Source organism: Anser anser (assembly GCF_964211835.1).
Source record: "Anser anser genome assembly, chromosome: 6".
NCBI lineage: Eukaryota > Metazoa > Chordata > Aves > Anseriformes > Anatidae > Anser > Anser anser.
The window spans coordinates 41566218-41578738 of NC_139726.1; the positions used below are offsets into that span (position 1 = coordinate 41566218).

Sequence of the window (12521 nt, forward strand, 5' to 3'; positions counted from 1 at the left end):
TAAACTAATTAAACTAAAGCATTTTACAGTCTTAGTATAGGCGATAGAAAAGACACTTAGACGCGATAGAGACCCCAGTACCGTAAGGGAAAGATGAAATAGCAGTGAAACAATCAAAGCGACAGACAGCAAAGATCAACCCTTGTACCTTTTGCATCATGGTTTAGCGAGAACAACCAAGCAAAGTGAACTAAAGTTTGCCCCCCCGAAACCCAAGCGAGCTACTTTCAAGCAGTTAAAGAGAGCGAACCCGTCTCTGTTGCAAAAGAGTGGGATGACTTGTCAGTAGAGGTGAAAAGCCAACCGAGCTGGGTGATAGCTGGTTACCTGTGAAACGAATCTAAGTTCCCCCTTAATCCTCCCTACCGGACATCCTGAACCCTAATGAGATGATTAAGAGCTATTTAATGGAGGGACAGCTCCATTAAAAAAGGACACAACCTCGACTAGCGGATAATTCTTACTACTGATCCTACCGTGGGCCCTAAAGCAGCCATCAAAAAAGAGTGCGTCAAAGCTCCACCACCTAAAAATACCAAAATAAGATGATTCCCTTATCACAAACAGGTCAACCTATGAATATAGGAGAATTAATGCTAAAATAAGTAACTCAGGGCCACACCCCTCTAACGGCGCAAGCTTACATAGAAACATTATTAACAGACCTAGACAGATACAAAAACCCCTACAAGACCACGTATTAACTAACCCTGTTAACCCGACTCAGGAGCGCCTATAAGAGCGATTAAAATCTGTGAAAGGAACTCGGCAAATTAATAAGGCCCGACTGTTTACCAAAAACATAGCCTTCAGCAAATTAAACAAGTATTGAAGGTGATGCCTGCCCGGTGACTTAGGTTTAACGGCCGCGGTATCCTAACCGTGCAAAGGTAGCGCAATCAATTGTCCCATAAATCGAGACTTGTATGAATGGCTAAACGAGGTCTTAACTGTCTCTCACAGATAATCAGTGAAATTGATCTCCCCGTGCAAAAGCGGGGATGTGAACATAAGACGAGAAGACCCTGTGGAACTTAAAAATCAACGACCACCGCGAATCCTCAATCAACCCCACTGGGGCCACTACCATCGCAGAGCCTGGTCGATATTTTTCGGTTGGGGCGACCTTGGAGGAGAACAAATCCTCCAAAAACAAGACCATACCTCTTTACCTAGAGCTACCCCTCAAAGTGCTAACAGTGACCAGACCCAATATAATTGATTAATGGACCAAGCTACCCCAGGGATAACAGCGCAATCCCCCTCAAGAGCCCATATCGACAGGGGGGTTTACGACCTCGATGTTGGATCAGGACATCCTAATGGTGCAGCCGCTATTAAGGGTTCGTTTGTTCAACGATTAACAGTCCTACGTGATCTGAGTTCAGACCGGAGCAATCCAGGTCGGTTTCTATCTATGACACACTCTCCCCAGTACGAAAGGACCGGGAAAGTGGGGCCAATACCACAAGCACGCCCCCCCCCTCTAAGCAGTGAAACCAACTAAACCGTGAAGAGGGCCTTCCCCCACCACTTTCAATCCTAGAAAAGGACCAGCTAGAGTGGCAGAGCCCGGCAAGTGCAGAAGGCTTAAGCCCTTTCCCCAGAGGTTCAAATCCTCTCCCTAGCTTCACCCATGATTCAAATAACAACACTAAGCTGCCTCGTTATATCCCTCCTATACATCATCCCAATCCTGATTGCCGTAGCCTTCCTAACCCTAGTAGAACGGAAAATCCTAAGCTACATACAATCCCGCAAAGGCCCTAACGTTGTCGGGCCTTTTGGCCTACTTCAACCATTTGCGGACGGACTGAAACTATTTACCAAAGAGCCCATCCGACCCTCTACCTCTTCCCCACTTCTATTCATTCTGATACCAATACTAGCCCTTGTCCTAGCCCTCACCACTTGAGCACCACTACCACTCCCATTTCCCCTAGCAGATCTAAACCTCGGAGTTCTCTTCCTAATAGCCATGTCAAGCCTAGCCGTCTACTCAGTCCTATGATCAGGCTGAGCCTCGAACTCAAAATACGCACTAATCGGAGCCCTACGGGCAGTAGCACAGACCATTTCATACGAAGTGACACTGGCCATAATCCTGCTATCAATAATCATACTAAGCGGAAGCTACACACTCAGCTCCTTTGCCGTCGCACAGGAGCCTCTATACTTCATTTTCTCCTCATGACCCCTAGCAATAATATGATACGTATCCACCCTAGCAGAGACAAACCGAGCTCCTTTTGACCTCACAGAGGGTGAATCTGAGCTAGTCTCAGGGTTTAACGTTGAATACGCCGCAGGACCCTTCGCCTTATTCTTCCTAGCTGAATATGCGAACATTATGCTAATAAATACACTTACAGCCATCATATTCCTAAACCCAAGCGCCCTAGGGCCACCCACAGAACTATTCCCCGTCATCCTAGCCACAAAAGTCCTCCTACTATCTTCTGGTTTCTTATGGGTCCGAGCTTCATACCCACGATTCCGATATGACCAACTAATGCACCTACTATGAAAAAACTTCCTACCCCTCACACTAGCTCTGTGCCTCTGACACATCAGCATACCTATCTGCTATGCAGGCCTACCTCCTTACATAAGGAAATGTGCCTGAACTACAAAGGGTCACTATGATAAAGTGAACATAGAGGTATAACAGCCCTCTCATTTCCTGTTGACCTTAGAAAAGTAGGAATTGAACCCACACAAGAGAAATCAAAATTCTCCATACTTCCCTTATATTATTTTCTAGTAGAGTCAGCTAATCAAGCTATCGGGCCCATACCCCGAAAATGATGGTTTAACCCCCTCCTCTACTAATGAACCCTTACGCGACCCCAATCATAACCTTCAGCCTCATCTTGGGCACCACAATCACAATTTCCAGCAACCACTGAGTTCTGGCCTGGACAGGACTGGAGATCAACACACTAGCCATCATTCCCCTAATTGCCAAATCCCACCACCCACGAGCAGTAGAAGCCGCAACGAAATACTTCCTAACCCAAGCAGCTGCTTCCGCCCTGGTCCTATTCTCTAGCATAACCAATGCCTGAGTCACCGGCCAATGAGACATCACACAAATAAACCACCCAACCTCCTGTCTACTACTGACAGCAGCAATCGCTATTAAACTGGGCCTAGTGCCATTTCACTTCTGATTCCCAGAAGTACTACAAGGATCGCCACTAATAACAGCCCTGCTACTCTCGACCCTCATAAAATTCCCCCCACTAACCCTGCTCCTACTAACATCCAAATCCCTCGACCCAGCTCTACTCACCGCCATGGCCCTAGCCTCAACAGCACTAGGAGGCTGAATAGGACTGAACCAAACACAAACACGCAAAATCCTAGCCTTCTCGTCCATCTCCCACTTAGGCTGAATCGCCATCATCCTAGTTTACAGCCCCAAATTGGCCTTACTTACCTTCTACCTATACACAATCATAACATCAGCCGTATTCCTAGCCCTTAACAAAATCAAAGCCCTTAACCTATCCATGATCACAACCTCATGAACAAAAACCCCAGTGCTAAACGCCACCCTAATACTAGTACTTTTATCCCTAGCAGGCCTCCCCCCATTAACAGGCTTTATACCAAAGTGACTTATCATCCAAGAACTAACTAAACAGGAAATAACACCAGCAGCCATGGCAATTGCCATGCTATCACTGCTCAGCCTCTTCTTCTACCTACGCCTCGCATACCACTCAACAATTACCCTTCCCCCCAACTCCTCTAACCACATAAAACAATGATACACTAGCAAAGCCCCAAGCACACCTACTGCGGTCCTTGCCTCACTATCAATCCTCTTACTTCCCCTGTCCCCAATAATACATGCCATTGTCTAGAAACTTAGGATAACACCCCAAACCGAAGGCCTTCAAAGCCTTAAATAAGAGTTAAACCCTCTTAGTTTCTGCACATTAAGACTTACAGAATATTAACCTGTATCTTCTGAATGCAAGTCAGACGCTTTAATTAAGCTAAAGCCTCCCTAGACAGATGGGCTCCGATCCCACAAAACTCTAGTTAACAGCTAAATGCCTAAACCAATTGGCTTCTGCCTACAAAGACCCTGACGCACCCTAGTGCGCATCGATGAGCTTGCAACTCAACATGAATTTCACTACAGAGCCGATAAGAAGAGGAATTAAACCTCTGTAAAAAGGACTACAGCCTAACGCTTCAACACTCAGCCATCTTACCCGTCACCTTCATCAACCGATGACTATTTTCCACTAACCATAAGGATATTGGCACCCTGTACCTCATCTTCGGGGCATGAGCAGGAATAGTCGGCACCGCACTCAGCCTATTAATCCGCGCAGAACTAGGACAACCAGGAACTCTCCTAGGCGACGACCAAATTTACAATGTAATCGTTACCGCTCACGCCTTTGTAATAAGCTTCTTTATAGTCATACCCATCATGATCGGAGGATTCGGCAACTGATTAGTCCCCCTCATAATCGGTGCCCCCGACATAGCATTCCCGCGAATAAACAACATAAGCTTTTGACTCCTCCCCCCATCATTCCTCCTCCTACTAGCCTCATCCACTGTAGAAGCTGGCGCCGGCACAGGCTGAACTGTCTACCCTCCCCTAGCAGGTGACCTTGCCCACGCCGGAGCTTCAGTAGACCTGGCTATCTTCTCACTCCACTTAGCCGGTATCTCCTCCATCCTTGGGGCCATCAACTTTATCACCACAGCCATCAACATAAAACCCCCCGCACTCTCACAATACCAAACCCCACTATTTGTCTGATCCGTACTAATTACCGCCATCCTACTCCTTCTATCACTCCCCGTACTCGCCGCCGGTATTACAATATTACTAACTGATCGAAACCTAAACACCACATTCTTCGACCCCGCTGGAGGAGGAGACCCAATCCTGTACCAACACCTATTCTGATTCTTCGGACACCCAGAAGTCTATATTCTGATCCTACCGGGGTTCGGAATCATCTCACACGTAGTCACGTACTACTCAGGCAAAAAGGAGCCCTTCGGCTACATGGGAATAGTCTGAGCCATACTATCCATCGGCTTCCTAGGATTCATCGTCTGAGCTCACCACATGTTTACAGTAGGAATAGACGTTGATACCCAAGCCTACTTTACATCAGCCACTATAATCATTGCCATCCCTACCGGAATCAAAGTATTTAGCTGACTAGCCACCCTGCACGGAGGAACAATCAAATGAGACCCCCCCAATACTATGAGCTCTAGGATTTATCTTCCTATTTACCATCGGAGGATTAACAGGAATCGTTCTTGCAAACTCTTCCCTAGACATCGCCCTGCACGACACGTACTACGTAGTTGCCCACTTCCACTACGTCCTATCCATAGGCGCCGTCTTTGCCATTCTAGCAGGATTTACTCACTGATTCCCACTACTCACTGGGTTTACCCTACACCAAACATGAGCAAAAGCCCACTTCGGGGTAATATTTACAGGAGTAAACCTAACGTTCTTCCCCCAGCACTTCCTAGGCCTAGCAGGAATACCCCGACGATACTCGGACTATCCCGACGCCTACACACTATGAAACACCATTTCCTCCTAGTCCTAGGACTTAGAGAAACTCCAGTACTAAAAATAGTAAACACAAGCAATAATTTCATATACTTCACTCTCACTCACCACTCAACTATCAGCTAACCACACCCCCGTCCACATAGCTTAACACAAAGCATGGCACTGAAGTTGCCAAGATGGCATAAAACATGCCTGCGGACAAAAGACTTAGTCCTAACCTTACGGTTGGTTTTTGCTAAATATATACATGCAAGTATCCGCGCCCCAGTGTAAACGCCCTCGACCACCTACCCCCATACAGGCCTTGAGGAGCGGGTATCAGGCACACCCAAGTAGTAGCCCAAGACGCCTCGCTAAGCCACGCCCCCACGGGTATTCAGCAGTAATTAACATTAAGCAATGAGTGCAAACTTGACTTAGTTATAGCAACAGCCTAACTTCAAGGGTTGGTAAATCTTGTGCCAGCCACCGCGGTCATACAAGAAACCCAAATCAACCGTCCTATTGACACGGCGTAAAGAGTGGTAAAATGCCTATCCTAGCTAACTAAGATCAAAATGCAACTGAGCTGTCATAAGCCCAAGATGCACCTAAACACACCATTAAGATGATCTTAGGAACTAACGACTGATTTAAACCCACGAAAGCCAGGGCCCAAACTGGGATTAGATACCCCACTATGCCTGGCCCTAAATCTTGATACTTACTTTACCGAAGTATCCGCCAGAGAACTACGAGCACAAACGCTTAAAACTCTAAGGACTTGGCGGTGCCCCAAACCCACCTAGAGGAGCCTGTTCTACAATCGATAATCCCCGATTAACCCAACCACCCCTTGCCAACACAGCCTACATACCGCCGTCGCCAGCCCACCTCGAATGAGAGCACAACAGTGGACACAATAGCACCCCGCTAATAAGACAGGTCAAGGTATAGCCTATGGAGTGGAAGAAATGGGCTACATTCCCTATTCATAGGGCACACGGAAAGAAGCGTGAAACCACTTCTGGAAGGCGGATTTAGCAGTAAAGTGGGACAATAGAGCCTACTTTAAGCCGGCCCTGGGGCACGTACATACCGCCCGTCACCCTCCTCAAAAGCCACATCCCACATAACTAATACCATAAATACGCTGAAGATGAGGTAAGTCGTAACAAGGTAAGTGTACCGGAAGGTGTACTTAGAATATCAAGACGTAGCTATAACACCAAAGCACTCAGCTTACACCTGAAAGATATCTACTAGACCGGATCGTCTTGAAGCCCCCCCTCTAGCTCAACCACACAAATAGTACACCAAAACTAAAGAATTTACTAAACTAATTAAACTAAAGCATTTTACAGTCTTAGTATAGGCGATAGAAAAGACACTTAGACGCGATAGAGACCCCAGTACCGTAAGGGAAAGATGAAATAGCAGTGAAACAATCAAAGCGACAGACAGCAAAGATCAACCCTTGTACCTTTTGCATCATGGTTTAGCGAGAACAACCAAGCAAAGTGAACTAAAGTTTGCCCCCCCGAAACCCAAGCGAGCTACTTTCAAGCAGTTAAAGAGAGCGAACCCGTCTCTGTTGCAAAAGAGTGGGATGACTTGTCAGTAGAGGTGAAAAGCCAACCGAGCTGGGTGATAGCTGGTTACCTGTGAAACGAATCTAAGTTCCCCCTTAATCCTCCCTACCGGACATCCTGAACCCTAATGAGATGATTAAGAGCTATTTAATGGAGGGACAGCTCCATTAAAAAAGGACACAACCTCGACTAGCGGATAATTCTTACTACTGATCCTACCGTGGGCCCTAAAGCAGCCATCAAAAAAGAGTGCGTCAAAGCTCCACCACCTAAAAATACCAAAATAAGATGATTCCCTTATCACAAACAGGTCAACCTATGAATATAGGAGAATTAATGCTAAAATAAGTAACTCAGGGCCACACCCCTCTAACGGCGCAAGCTTACATAGAAACATTATTAACAGACCTAGACAGATACAAAAACCCCTACAAGACCACGTATTAACTAACCCTGTTAACCCGACTCAGGAGCGCCTATAAGAGCGATTAAAATCTGTGAAAGGAACTCGGCAAATTAATAAGGCCCGACTGTTTACCAAAAACATAGCCTTCAGCAAATTAAACAAGTATTGAAGGTGATGCCTGCCCGGTGACTTAGGTTTAACGGCCGCGGTATCCTAACCGTGCAAAGGTAGCGCAATCAATTGTCCCATAAATCGAGACTTGTATGAATGGCTAAACGAGGTCTTAACTGTCTCTCACAGATAATCAGTGAAATTGATCTCCCCGTGCAAAAGCGGGGATGTGAACATAAGACGAGAAGACCCTGTGGAACTTAAAAATCAACGACCACCGCGAATCCTCAATCAACCCCACTGGGGCCACTACCATCGCAGAGCCTGGTCGATATTTTTCGGTTGGGGCGACCTTGGAGGAGAACAAATCCTCCAAAAACAAGACCATACCTCTTTACCTAGAGCTACCCCTCAAAGTGCTAACAGTGACCAGACCCAATATAATTGATTAATGGACCAAGCTACCCCAGGGATAACAGCGCAATCCCCCTCAAGAGCCCATATCGACAGGGGGGTTTACGACCTCGATGTTGGATCAGGACATCCTAATGGTGCAGCCGCTATTAAGGGTTCGTTTGTTCAACGATTAACAGTCCTACGTGATCTGAGTTCAGACCGGAGCAATCCAGGTCGGTTTCTATCTATGACACACTCTCCCCAGTACGAAAGGACCGGGAAAGTGGGGCCAATACCACAAGCACGCCCCCCCCCTCTAAGCAGTGAAACCAACTAAACCGTGAAGAGGGCCTTCCCCCACCACTTTCAATCCTAGAAAAGGACCAGCTAGAGTGGCAGAGCCCGGCAAGTGCAGAAGGCTTAAGCCCTTTCCCCAGAGGTTCAAATCCTCTCCCTAGCTTCACCCATGATTCAAATAACAACACTAAGCTGCCTCGTTATATCCCTCCTATACATCATCCCAATCCTGATTGCCGTAGCCTTCCTAACCCTAGTAGAACGGAAAATCCTAAGCTACATACAATCCCGCAAAGGCCCTAACGTTGTCGGGCCTTTTGGCCTACTTCAACCATTTGCGGACGGACTGAAACTATTTACCAAAGAGCCCATCCGACCCTCTACCTCTTCCCCACTTCTATTCATTCTGATACCAATACTAGCCCTTGTCCTAGCCCTCACCACTTGAGCACCACTACCACTCCCATTTCCCCTAGCAGATCTAAACCTCGGAGTTCTCTTCCTAATAGCCATGTCAAGCCTAGCCGTCTACTCAGTCCTATGATCAGGCTGAGCCTCGAACTCAAAATACGCACTAATCGGAGCCCTACGGGCAGTAGCACAGACCATTTCATACGAAGTGACACTGGCCATAATCCTGCTATCAATAATCATACTAAGCGGAAGCTACACACTCAGCTCCTTTGCCGTCGCACAGGAGCCTCTATACTTCATTTTCTCCTCATGACCCCTAGCAATAATATGATACGTATCCACCCTAGCAGAGACAAACCGAGCTCCTTTTGACCTCACAGAGGGTGAATCTGAGCTAGTCTCAGGGTTTAACGTTGAATACGCCGCAGGACCCTTCGCCTTATTCTTCCTAGCTGAATATGCGAACATTATGCTAATAAATACACTTACAGCCATCATATTCCTAAACCCAAGCGCCCTAGGGCCACCCACAGAACTATTCCCCGTCATCCTAGCCACAAAAGTCCTCCTACTATCTTCTGGTTTCTTATGGGTCCGAGCTTCATACCCACGATTCCGATATGACCAACTAATGCACCTACTATGAAAAAACTTCCTACCCCTCACACTAGCTCTGTGCCTCTGACACATCAGCATACCTATCTGCTATGCAGGCCTACCTCCTTACATAAGGAAATGTGCCTGAACTACAAAGGGTCACTATGATAAAGTGAACATAGAGGTATAACAGCCCTCTCATTTCCTGTTGACCTTAGAAAAGTAGGAATTGAACCCACACAAGAGAAATCAAAATTCTCCATACTTCCCTTATATTATTTTCTAGTAGAGTCAGCTAATCAAGCTATCGGGCCCATACCCCGAAAATGATGGTTTAACCCCCTCCTCTACTAATGAACCCTTACGCGACCCCAATCATAACCTTCAGCCTCATCTTGGGCACCACAATCACAATTTCCAGCAACCACTGAGTTCTGGCCTGGACAGGACTGGAGATCAACACACTAGCCATCATTCCCCTAATTGCCAAATCCCACCACCCACGAGCAGTAGAAGCCGCAACGAAATACTTCCTAACCCAAGCAGCTGCTTCCGCCCTGGTCCTATTCTCTAGCATAACCAATGCCTGAGTCACCGGCCAATGAGACATCACACAAATAAACCACCCAACCTCCTGTCTACTACTGACAGCAGCAATCGCTATTAAACTGGGCCTAGTGCCATTTCACTTCTGATTCCCAGAAGTACTACAAGGATCGCCACTAATAACAGCCCTGCTACTCTCGACCCTCATAAAATTCCCCCCACTAACCCTGCTCCTACTAACATCCAAATCCCTCGACCCAGCTCTACTCACCGCCATGGCCCTAGCCTCAACAGCACTAGGAGGCTGAATAGGACTGAACCAAACACAAACACGCAAAATCCTAGCCTTCTCGTCCATCTCCCACTTAGGCTGAATCGCCATCATCCTAGTTTACAGCCCCAAATTGGCCTTACTTACCTTCTACCTATACACAATCATAACATCAGCCGTATTCCTAGCCCTTAACAAAATCAAAGCCCTTAACCTATCCATGATCACAACCTCATGAACAAAAACCCCAGTGCTAAACGCCACCCTAATACTAGTACTTTTATCCCTAGCAGGCCTCCCCCCATTAACAGGCTTTATACCAAAGTGACTTATCATCCAAGAACTAACTAAACAGGAAATAACACCAGCAGCCATGGCAATTGCCATGCTATCACTGCTCAGCCTCTTCTTCTACCTACGCCTCGCATACCACTCAACAATTACCCTTCCCCCCAACTCCTCTAACCACATAAAACAATGATACACTAGCAAAGCCCCAAGCACACCTACTGCGGTCCTTGCCTCACTATCAATCCTCTTACTTCCCCTGTCCCCAATAATACATGCCATTGTCTAGAAACTTAGGATAACACCCCAAACCGAAGGCCTTCAAAGCCTTAAATAAGAGTTAAACCCTCTTAGTTTCTGCACATTAAGACTTACAGAATATTAACCTGTATCTTCTGAATGCAAGTCAGACGCTTTAATTAAGCTAAAGCCTCCCTAGACAGATGGGCTTCGATCCCACAAAACTCTAGTTAATAGCTAAATGCCTAAACCAATTGGCTTCTGCCTACAAAGACCCTGACGCACCCTAGTGCGCATCGATGAGCTTGCAACTCAACATGAATTTCACTACAGAGCCGATAAGAAGAGGAATTAAACCTCTGTAAAAAGGACTACAGCCTAACGCTTCAACACTCAGCCATCTTACCCGTCACCTTCATCAACCGATGACTATTTTCCACTAACCATAAGGATATTGGCACCCTGTACCTCATCTTCGGGGCATGAGCAGGAATAGTCGGCACCGCACTCAGCCTATTAATCCGCGCAGAACTAGGACAACCAGGAACTCTCCTAGGCGACGACCAAATTTACAATGTAATCGTTACCGCTCACGCCTTTGTAATAAGCTTCTTTATAGTCATACCCATCATGATCGGAGGATTCGGCAACTGATTAGTCCCCCTCATAATCGGTGCCCCCGACATAGCATTCCCGCGAATAAACAACATAAGCTTTTGACTCCTCCCCCCATCATTCCTCCTCCTACTAGCCTCATCCACTGTAGAAGCTGGCGCCGGCACAGGCTGAACTGTCTACCCTCCCCTAGCAGGTGACCTTGCCCACGCCGGAGCTTCAGTAGACCTGGCTATCTTCTCACTCCACTTAGCCGGTATCTCCTCCATCCTTGGGGCCATCAACTTTATCACCACAGCCATCAACATAAAACCCCCCGCACTCTCACAATACCAAACCCCACTATTTGTCTGATCCGTACTAATTACCGCCATCCTACTCCTTCTATCACTCCCCGTACTCGCCGCCGGTATTACAATATTACTAACTGATCGAAACCTAAACACCACATTCTTCGACCCCGCTGGAGGAGGAGACCCAATCCTGTACCAACACCTATTCTGATTCTTCGGACACCCAGAAGTCTATATTCTGATCCTACCGGGGTTCGGAATCATCTCACACGTAGTCACGTACTACTCAGGCAAAAAGGAGCCCTTCGGCTACATGGGAATAGTCTGAGCCATACTATCCATCGGCTTCCTAGGATTCATCGTCTGAGCTCACCACATGTTTACAGTAGGAATAGACGTTGATACCCGAGCCTACTTTACATCAGCCACTATAATCATTGCCATCCCTACCGGAATCAAAGTATTTAGCTGACTAGCCACCCTGCACGGAGGAACAATCAAATGAGACCCCCCCCAATACTATGAGCTCTAGGATTTATCTTCCTATTTACCATCGGAGGATTAACAGGAATCGTTCTTGCAAACTCTTCCCTAGACATCGCCCTGCACGACACGTACTACGTAGTTGCCCACTTCCACTACGTCCTATCCATAGGCGCCGTCTTTGCCATTCTAGCAGGATTTACTCACTGATTCCCACTACTCACTGGGTTTACCCTACACCAAACATGAGCAAAAGCCCACTTCGGGGTAATATTTACAGGAGTAAACCTAACGTTCTTCCCCCAGCACTTCCTAGGCCTAGCAGGAATACCCCGACGATACTCGGACTATCCCGACGCCTACACACTATGAAACACCATTTCCTCCTAGTCCTAGGACTTAGAGAAACTCCAGTACT

General features: G+C 46.9%; 1 long non-coding RNA gene across 1 annotated transcript in view; it reads right to left on the reverse strand.

Moving 5' to 3' along the window:
- Positions 1-12521, reverse strand: part of LOC310901949 — a 48392-nt gene that overhangs the window by 19097 nt on the left and 16774 nt on the right. The window contains exon 1 of the long non-coding RNA XR_014586328.1: positions 1-12521. This exon is cut by the window's right edge and continues 16774 nt beyond it. This is a non-coding gene — a long non-coding RNA (uncharacterized lncRNA).